We start from the raw sequence: 10,806 nt of genomic DNA, 5'->3' as shown, positions 1-10,806 counted from the left end.
TCTGTGTGGGCGCCGGCACCCGCATGACGCACTGACATGCTGCTGCCTGCCGCTGCCCACTGACTGAGCACTGGAGGCGAGTCAGCTGCAGCGCGGTTGGGGCCATGGCAGAGATGACAAATTCCCCCACTGATTCAATTGACTGTACACAGAGCCGACTATTGGCTACTGTGTATAGGATGGGCGGGCGGATGGGCATGCTAGGGTGGACTGGGATGGGTCAGAGCCAAGGGAAGCAGCAGTGTATACTGGTCTCTCTTCCTTGTAACCCCTGGTTAAAATGCCTGTAGTCAAAACTCATACCCTATGTTAAATACCAGTAAGCATATGAATTAACTAAATGTAGTGTTCTGTATGGCTATGTTTTTAAAAATGTTTATATATATTTTGGTGTGTTGGTGACACTGTATATGTCAGATTTCATCGATGGCAGTGGACTTAATTGTTGGATGCTATATACACAGTTCACAGATGTTGCTGACAGTTAAAGAGAGGGCGTAGTGATATACAGCTGGGAGTGATTTGCCCTGTCAGAGGAGAAGGGGCAGAGGGAAAGAGAAAAGAGAGGAATACAGGATGAGGTACCTGTGAGGACTCTATGGAAAGAATGCCCTGTGCCTCAGAGGGAGAGCTGTGAGGTACCTGTAAGTGAGGGACAGAGACCTGTACTCTCACTATGAGAAAGGTGAGGCATTCCTGTGTGCCTGCAGATGGAGCTAAACCTGGCATGTCAGTTGGCTCAGTGTAGAAGATGGAGGAGCCAGGATACAGTAGCCAGCCCTTAACATGAGAACTCATTGGAGGATGCTGGACAGAGGGACAGAGGAGGGAGAGTGGTGAGTTAGACCACCCTCACAGTCCCTGGAGTCAAATAGAAGATACAATGCAGAAGGGGATAGTACAGGGGGAGTGACAGCCTCCTACAGTAATGTTTCCCAAGCCTTTGCCAGAGATAAAGATGGTTATTCATGCGCCAAGTTGTGCACAACTACAGAAAGCTAATTTACAGTGACCGTGAATCACTGACAGAGACGTTGTAGCTGCGCACAGAGAGAGAAGTAAGTTACACTGCAGCAGTAGAGACTCTTTGTTGACAGACCTCAGGGCTAATCTGTCTACAGCGCATTTGGGAGAATACATTTGTTACCAGCTATCTGCATGGGACACGTAACTAAGGCCCTTATTCTGATTGATGCGTACTTTTCCGAATACTTTCGGATAGCGTCTTTACGGCGCCTGCGCATGCATGGGGAATGCAAGGCGCATGTGCCAAGCATTGACTCCGTACCTGTTCGTGCTAATCCCGTACAAAACGGTGCACCGCAATCACTCGGGAAATATGGGCGTCTTATGGGCGTCATGCGGAATGACACATGGGCGTAGTTTCAAAGTGGGCAAAACTGGGTGGAAACATGGGCGGACACGGGGGAGTACACTTATGTTGGGGGGCGTGCATTCGGATAGCACTCCGAATGCCCGCGAACAAAACCGATAGAAATTTGCGGTGTCCATAAGGCAAGTATTGCTTTGCGGAAACCACTCGGTCCTGCGGTAGGCGAACGGAACGCCTAATGACTACAAGCATTAACAGCTGAACCCAATACAATCCACTCCTTTACTCATTACTCACTAATGGCACGCTTGTCAGTGCTTTAATTGAAACCATTGCACTTCAATTGATGTAAGGGTTAATGTGTGCAATGGATGTGTTAGGCATGGTTGTAAGGATATATTGGCATGTAATTGATTCCAATTACAAATAAACGTTTTTTTATGAGGATAGGTAATTGAATAAGTGGGTCATGTGATGTATTGCAGAATAGACTTAATAGTGGGTAGTTTTGCGTAAATACTCCGCTTCCGGGCGGACGCCCCGCTTGCCATCCATTCGGATGCGGTATCACCGTGCATACTCTGTAATACCGTGCCGAATCTGAGTGTGTCCACCGCACACGCATGGTTTGTTTGTCGTCCGTAAACACGCCCTGTTCTTACAGAGTGAGTCCGTCCGAATGCGGAGGACACCTGGGCGTTTCTACGGGCGATGGCCGCACGCTGCTGCACAGCGTGGCGTGCGGACCGCACCGTAAGAATTCGGGAATATCCGCACCGATCAGAATAAGGGCCTAAGGGAGGATAATTACAGTCACAGGGAGAGAGACAGATTTGAGCAGTAAAGTATTATATTGTACTGATTGTACTCAAGGAAGAAAGTGGATTTGGCTCAATTTCGAACACAAGTTACCTCAGAAAAGTCTGCTTATTGCACTGAGATAGTGACATTATTTATTCACAACTATAACAGTACTGAGGGAAAGCACTAAGTAGTTCTTTCTAGCTACTATTCTGATCCCAAGAGAGAGTGACAACTTCAATGATATTACAAGCCTACATGTAGGATACAATATTGCTAAGAGGAGAATATTGCCTTTAGTATTAGAGACCCTGTGGTGGATTACAAATACTTCATAGAAGTTATACTCCTATTATTCCCGTACTCACCTTACAGGACTCAGGTGGGCAAAATAATGACTTAGAAAATCCAGCAACAAATATGTGGAACGCTACAAAATAATCCAAGCGCTTATATGTTTTAGTACTAGTGTACACTTACATACTAATATTATTGCGCAATAATAATTCTAGGTTAATTAATATCTATTTATTTATTGGAGTTGGAAACTGTTCTATTACCATTGTGTCTGAAGTGAAATGTGTTATATGTTTTAGCATACTACCTTAGGAATGTATAATATTTTTATTACAAGGAGGCATCTCTGAAGTATACTAAGCCGGAATACTCTGCAAACGTTCCAGTCAAATAAAACGGTGGAGGTTGATGCCCTTGTCTCAGCTATGTCTGATGTGTGTATTATTTATGTCAATGATATTATGGTTATGTAAATGAGTTGTAACTTTAGGGGTTACTTAATCTGTCTGAGGGTGATTCCCCAAGTTCGCCCTAATATCATCATCTAAATATTCAGATAGTTGTACCCTATAACACCAAATCTTGGGGTGGAGGCACTTGATAGCACCTGCACATACTCAGTGCAGAAGACAGCGTTACATCCTCTCTCCTGCTTCAGCTTCTCAGTTATGCGTGTGACGTCATCATGTCACATGCTGGGGAACCATGCTGGAGAGGAGCCTGAAGGGGGGCCCACAAACTTTTTGGCAGGGGGGAGCAAAATTTATAGTTACGCCACTGAACTGCCCCTCACCCACCCACATGGGCCACACACCCACACCACACACAATCAACCAACCACCCTCAACCATGGCACACCCACCCCTCAACACCCACGCCACTGCCACACCCACCCACCACAACACCACATCCACCACCCACAGCACCCACACATCCACCTGGCAACACACCACACCCGCCCCTCCCACAACCATAGTATTTCACCACCCGCCGCTCCTACACAACCTATATTTCACACAATAAAGGCATTCACATGAGCCCCTTGCGGTGGTGTGAAGAGCTCCAGTAGGGCACGATGAATCACCTAGTTGATATATAGTTAATATATAGTTAAATCCGCAATGTCAATTGCGGATTTGTTAATAGGCGCAGTTCATGTTATAATATGCACGTTACCTATGAGATATTAGATTTCTGCACACCTGAAGAAAGATATGAGAGTTTGTTTCTTGATATGAGAGTTGTTTCACGTTAGTGATGAAGCAGTCGCTGAGCCGGGGGGGGGGGGGGGGGGGGGCGGGGAAGGAAGCTGCTTGTGTGCCATTATTCCTCCTTCTGACCGGCGGTAATCGGCACAGTCCACAGCGGACGTAGCAGTCCCGGACACACTCGCTTGGGGTAACGCGTCAGCAGAAAAGTCATCTTGTGCAAACAGAGCTTGTATGATAGCAGCAGATTAGCAGTAAAATGGAGTAGGATAACGGGTCCAGAGATCTCTAATGCATTTCGTTCCTGGCAAGAACTTTATCAGAGTGATAAATACAATTATTACACTGGGTTCATGTTGTTTACGTAAACCTGCCCTGGTGTCTATATGTTTATAACCAGTGGTGGTTTTACCTATGGGCTGCACGACTGTGCTCTGACAAGTGAAGCCACATGCAGTCTGTGAGATTTCACCGGCTTCACTAGGAATAATAGTGACTTCCTATTGGAAGTCCGACCAGCCACCGAAGGCAGTCCCATTGGGAGGTGTTCCGTCCCTCCTGGGTACCTCTATGGGCTGTTTTGGCTGCAGCTCACAGAATCCAGGGTATGTGCATGTGCAGTACTGAGGCCGATACTTTGCATGCGCAGGTCCCGGTGCCTGTCATCTGCAATGTACAGGTGCCGGAATAGTGACTTAGCTGGGGGCCATGTGCAGTACATAGGACGATACTGTGCATGCATTGCTTTGGGACCACAGTGGGGATCAGTGGGGGTGGTCGGTGGCAGTCGGGACCAGCGGCAGTGGAAGGGGTGGGCATTGCGGCCAGCAGCAGCACCCATCCGACATCCCAAATGCAATAGGGATCAAGCAGTGTTCTCGGGCCTTATGGTTCTCGAGAACAGTGCTGGTTCCCTATTGCATTTGTTTGATCACAGACATATTCATATACTGTACGTATTCTTGCAATTCATCTTTCTCTAGTAATTCAAGCTGTAAATGTATTTATAAAGGTGCAGTGTAGCCACAGAGAGTGCATGGATGTAGCTGAAGTAGCAGGAAAGAGCTGGCAGGTGATGAAATTCTAAGAGCTGAAGTTTTGCCTTGCATGCTGAAAAGCCTTGCACCAGTCTACATGTAAACATATAAGTTATCATGTATGTAATATATGTGTTATCTGTTTCCCCCAAGGATGGGGTGCGCTGAGTGTATGTGGAGCCGGGAGCATAATGCTTCAAACATAGACTCCCATTGGTTAGTTTCACAGAGTCTGTGGGTGGGCTTAGTAGTTTGATTCCTGGGTACTGATTGGAGGGAACCATCCAGCACATATTTTACATACATGATAACATGTATTTTATATGTAGAACCGGGGCACCTGTGCACAGCACACACTGTAGCCATTATGAATACACCACTGCTATCACCGCAGTACACAATGTGGATGGAAATGACAGACTCACTATGACATTAGACAACCACTAAGTGGTGCTGTGTAGCCAAAGTCTATCCTTTGCTGAATTTGTAGAACTAAGTTTCCTGAAAAAAAACATTACTTTAGAGAGAGAGAGAGAGAATCGTGTAGACCGGCACTGCCACTGTTTAAGTCCATTCCTTGGAGGGTGCCTGCTTGGTTAAGCAGCATATTTATTTAGTAACAGTTTCTTATATAGCGCATACATATTCCACAGCGCTTTACAGAGAATATTTGTACAGTCACATCAGTCCCTGCCCCAGTGGAGCTTACAATCTATATTCCCTACCACATATACACGCACACAGACATTCTAGTTTAATTTTGTTGGGAGCCAAATAGCCTATCAGTATATTTTTGGTTTGTGGGAGGAAACGAGAGTACCCGGATACCCACGCAAGTATGGGGAGAATATACAAACTCCGCACAGTTAGAACCATGGTGGGTATTGAACCCATGACCTCAGCGCTGTGAGGCAGTAATACTAATCAGTAGCGCATGCAGGGGGGGGGGGTTTCTGAGTACCCAGAAACCCCCCCAGGAATCTGAGGGGCCTAGTCTGAAAGCTGAGGGTCCCCTCTTTCCATGGGTACAAGAATTTTAAAAATCGGCCCTGGGGAACCGGAGATATCTGACTTCAAAGCAGTGGTCCCCATCCAAGCCTGTTAATTGCTCTTCCCAGTCAGATATTTCAGGTTCTGTCTGACTTAGAGTTTTTCTGAGGGTCTATTCCAAAAGCTGGGACTCGCCCTCTTTGATGGACACTAGTAGCTTGTCTCTACTTTTCCCAGAACCAGAGATATCAGCCTTCCAGCAGCTGGTTACTGCTCCAGCTCCACACACCTGGTATGTAGTTTTATATACTCGTTGGCAGATTGCTCTGTCTCCTGAACTCTGATCCCCTAGTGCCCAGTACCATTTGGTAGGTGGGATGCACTAGTTTTTCATTCCATTAAAATCTAAGAAATCTATTTCCGGCAACTGGAGATATCTGCAGTCAAGCAAGCTGTCCTCCCACCAGAAAATGATTAATTTTTGGACATGATAAAACTGTATGGAGGACATTCTGGTTGATTCGCAAAGCTGCGAATTTTGAGTCAAGCTTTGCGAGTCAAGTTAACACCGCCCGCACGAATGTCCGCCCCCCTCGCATGGTGAATGTCCCCCCATGCATGCAAATAGATGTTTTGCATAAACATCCATTCGCAACCTTGCGAGCAGGGCAGAAATCATTCGATGGTCAGGACCATCGAGTGATTGCTAAAGCGCTCACAAATCACTTTAGGGTGACTCAGATCTACAGTGCCCTGGTACGGGAATAGGGTGGGCAGCTGACATCCGGTGACATCAGCTGCCTGCCCCCAGCACCTGCGTCTTGGCCAAATTACCGTGCTACCTGTGCCTGCTGCCCCACTTCCCCCATCTGCACTGCGCGAACAAGCCGGTGACTGTACACGCCACCATGTTCGCTAACGGAGCCTGCACATGCGCATAAAAGGTTATGCGCAGTAGCAAAACATTGCCCCCCCCGTGCCAATGCATGGGGGAGCGTGAACTTCAGAATGACCTCCTATGTGTATATTTAATATGTATTAACACTATACTGGTACACGGTATAAAAGTTATACATGTAAATAGGATAAACTGTATAGTTGCTTATTGATGTGTAAGTAAGTGTGTGCATAGAGAATTGGGGGAGGTTAAGTGGGTAAAGGACTTTTCTAGCAGTAGTCAGTGCAGCTAGTTAGCAAAGAGAAAAAAGTGGGCGCTATTTAATGCCACCGGCAAGGGGGTTCTGCGGCAAGGGTGGCTTGTTTTTAATGAGGATTGGTTGAAAACAAGTCATCCTCCCTGTCTAACACCATCAGGATTCCCCTGAACGGCGAGGTTCGCCGATAATAAAGGGAGCCCGCTGCATATAGCGGCGAACTTCGCTGTTTTGATGGCCGCACTCGCTGTTTCCACTTCGCAAAAAAAAAAACAGTGAGGTGCATACGGCGAGTGCAGGGGGATTGAATACTGACCCGCAAGCTATGACGGCGAGCTATCAGCACTGCTAGCCATCATAGCTCACCAACGGGCATTGAATATATTTCAGTAAATTGGAAGGAGGACAAATTAGACCTGGTGAAAACCGTTAGTAATGGAAATTAAGTTTTAGGATGTTTTAGGGTAATTACTGCAATGTCTTCAGAAGGTACTAAATTTAGTACAGTGTTAATAACATGTTATCATTGCTAACATTTTCTGACTAACCTGTGGTTTTATTTATAGTATTGTATTGCAGGACTAAGAAGGACTAGGAAGTGTTCCAAATACTTCCTCACTTTGCTCACTCGGTGTGTGTCATACTGATACTACTGTAATTGCAGTTACACAATATCTGCTGGATAATTTATGGGCCGATTGAATTTCACTGTTAGTGAACCGAATTCGGCCCTTGCCCCGATGGTCGCTGAATGGGGGGTGGGGGGTGGTGCTGGACCATGGGATGGTTGCGAGGGGACACAGGGTGGACGCTGTGAAAAACTTATGTCGACTTTTTCATGTGCCGATCATCGACGTGTCAACCTTTAGCTTGTGTTGACCTTGTGTCAATGAACTGTGTTCATAAAGAAGAAAATAAACTGAATGTTAGTTTGTGATCAACTGTGAACTTTTAAAATAAACTGAGTGCTGTTTATGAGGCGTTGGTCTGACATCACGAACTTTATCACAAACTTTACCACAGTAAGCTTAAGACCATGCTTTCATGTAAAACAACATGCTTCCATATTATCTCTTATACAAATACATACCCTTCTTCCCCCGGGTATCACACACTTATTGGGGATCCATGTCTTCAGGTGTCGACATTGGCACACAAAAAATCGGAACATTTTGTGTCGACATTTTGTATGTTGACATTCTCACGTCGATATTGCTTGTGTCGAACTTTTCAATGTCAACCGTGTACGTGTCAACATTTTTTCAATGTTGATCTTGCGCAAGTTGACCTATTGCCTGCATACCTAGACACTGTTGACCCTTTAATCAAAAAACTCACTGTGATATGCTAATTTAGGGACAGATAGAAGGCTGTGCTGGTGCGGTGGCAGAGAATAGGATATGCAACTAAAGGGCACAGATAGGGTGAGGGGCTACTACAGGGTACAGAGGGAAGAATGTGCTACCACAGGGTACAGAGAGGAGGATGTGCTACCATAGGGTACAGAGGGGAGGATGTATTACTACAGGGGGCAGAAGGGAGGATGTGCTTCTACAGGGGGCGGAAGGAAGGATGTGCTACTACAGGGGGCAGAATGGAGGATGTGCTACTACAGGGTGCGGAAGGGAGGATGTGCTACTACAGAGGGCGGAAGGAAGGATGTGCTACTACAGGGGGCGGAAGGGAGGATGTGCTACTACAGGGCACAGATAGGGTGAGGGGCTACTACAGGGTACAGAGGGGAGAATGTGCTACCATAGGGTACAGAGGGGAGGATGTATTACTACAGGGGGCAGAAGGGAGGATGTGCTTCTACAGGGGGCGGAAGGAAGGATGTGCTACTACAGGGGGCAGAATGGAGGATGTGCTACTACAGGGTGCGGAAGGGAGGATGTGCTTCTACAGGGGGCAGAAGGAAGGATATGCTACTACAGGGGCGGAAGGAAGGATGTGCTACTACAGGGGGCGGAAGGGAGGATGTGCTACTACAGGGGGCAGAAGGAAGGATGTGCTACTACAGGGGGCGGAAGGAAGGATGTGCTACTACAGGGGGCGGAAGGGAGGATGTGCTACTACAGAGGGCGGAAGGGAGGATGTGCTACTACAGGGGGCGGAAGGAAGGATGTGCTACAACAGGGGGCGGAAGGGAGGATGTGCTACTACAGGGGGCGGAAGGGAGGATGTGCTACTACAGGGGGCGGAAGGAAGGATGTGCTACTACAGGGGGCGGAAGGGAGGATGTGCTACTACAGGGGGCGGAAGGGAGAATGTGCTACTACAGGGGGCGGAAGGGAGGATGTGCTACTACAGGGGGCGGAAGGGAGGATGTGCTACTACAGGGGGCGGAAGGGAGGATGTGCTTCTACAGGGGGCAGAAGGGAGGATGTGCTTCTACAGGGGGCGGAAGGAAGGATGTGCTACTACAGGGGGCAGAATGGAGGATGTGCTACTACAGGGTGCGGAAGGGAGGATGTGCTTCTACAGGGGGCAGAAGGAAGGATATGCTACTACAGGGGCGGAAGGAAGGATGTGCTACTACAGGGGGCGGAAGGGAGGATGTGCTACTACAGGGGGCGGAAGGAAGGATGTGCTACTACAGGGGGCGGAAGGGAGGATGTGCTACTACAGGGGGCGGAAGGGAGAATGTGCTACTACAGGGGGCAGAAGGGAGGATGTGCTACTACAGGGGGCGGAAGGGAGGATGTGCTACTACAGGGGGCGGAAGGGAGGATGTGCTACTACAGGGGGCAGAAGGAAGGATGTGCTACTACAGGGGGCGGAAGGAAGGATGTGCTACTACAGGGGGCGGAAGGGAGGATGTGCTACTTCAGAGGGCGGAAGGAAGGATGTGCTACTACAGGGGGCGGAAGGGAGGATGTGCTACTACAGGGGGCAGAAGGAAGGATGTGCTACTACAGAGGGCGGAAGGGAGGATGTGCTACTACAGGGGGCGGAAGGGAGGATGTGCTACTACAGGGGGCGGAAGGAAGGATGTGCTACTACAGGGGGCGGAAGGGAGGATGTGCTACTACAGGGGGGCGGAAGGGAGAATGTGCTACTACAGGGGGCGGAAGGGAGGATGTGCTACTACAGGGGGCGGAAGGGAGGATGTGCTACTACAGGGGGCGGAAGGGAGGATGTGCTTCTACAGGGGGCAGAAGGAAGGATATGCTACTACAGGGGCGGAAGGAAGGATGTGCTACTATAGGGGGTGGAAGGAAGGATGTGCTACTATAGGGGGTGGAAGGAAGGATGTGCTACTACAGGGGAAGGAAGGAAGGATGTGCTACTACAGGGGGCGGAAGGAAGGATGTGCTACTATAGGGGGTGGAAGGAAGGATGTGCTACTACAGGGGAAGGAAGGAAGGATGTGCTACTACAGGGGAAGGAAGGAAGGATGTGCTACTACAGGCTGCCGGACGGGGTCCCGACAGTCGGGATCCCAACAGTCATTAACCCGACGTCGGGATCCCGACTGTTAAAACACAGACGGCCGGGTTCCCGACGGCCGTCGCTATTTTTCCTCGTGGCGGTCCACGACCCCCATAGAGGGAGAATAGAATAGGTGGCTTTGTTGCGCTGCCACGCTGTCTGAGACCAGGCAGTCGGGATCCCGACGTCGGGATAATGACTGTCGGGATCCCGACTGTCGGTGAATCATACCACACCACTACTACAGGGGGCGGAAGGGAGGATGTGCTACTACAGGGGGCGGAAGGGAGGATGTGCTACTACAGGGGGCGGAAGGGAGGATGTGCTTCTACAAGGGGTGGAAGGAAGGATGTGCTACTACAGGGGGCGGAAGGGAGGATGTGCTACTACAGGGGGCGGAAGGGAGGATGTGCTACTACAGGGGGCGGAAGGGAGGATGTGCTTCTACAGGGGGCAGAAGGAAGGATGTGCTACTACAGGGGGCGGAAGGGAGGATGTGCTTCTACAGGGGGCAGAAGCAGCAGCGTAACTATAATTTTGGCGCCCCCCCGCCG

General features: G+C 48.9%; 1 protein-coding gene across 1 annotated transcript in view; it reads left to right on the top strand.

The window, feature by feature from the left end:
* The first annotated feature begins 302 nt into the window (after positions 1–302).
* The window catches only part of DHRS9 (dehydrogenase/reductase 9), a 39,675-nt gene continuing 29,171 nt past the window's right edge, over positions 303–10,806 (top strand). The window contains exon 1 of the mRNA XM_083153893.1: positions 303–1,058. The gene's annotated coding sequence lies outside the window, so the exon portion shown is untranslated. The remainder of the gene's footprint in view (positions 1,059–10,806) is intronic.

Source organism: Crinia signifera, chromosome 7 (assembly GCF_055691185.1).
Source record: "Crinia signifera chromosome 7, ASM5569118v1, whole genome shotgun sequence".
NCBI lineage: Eukaryota > Metazoa > Chordata > Amphibia > Anura > Myobatrachidae > Crinia > Crinia signifera.
Note: the sequence above shows the minus strand (reverse complement) of the source record. Positions and strands in the feature narration are given on the sequence as shown.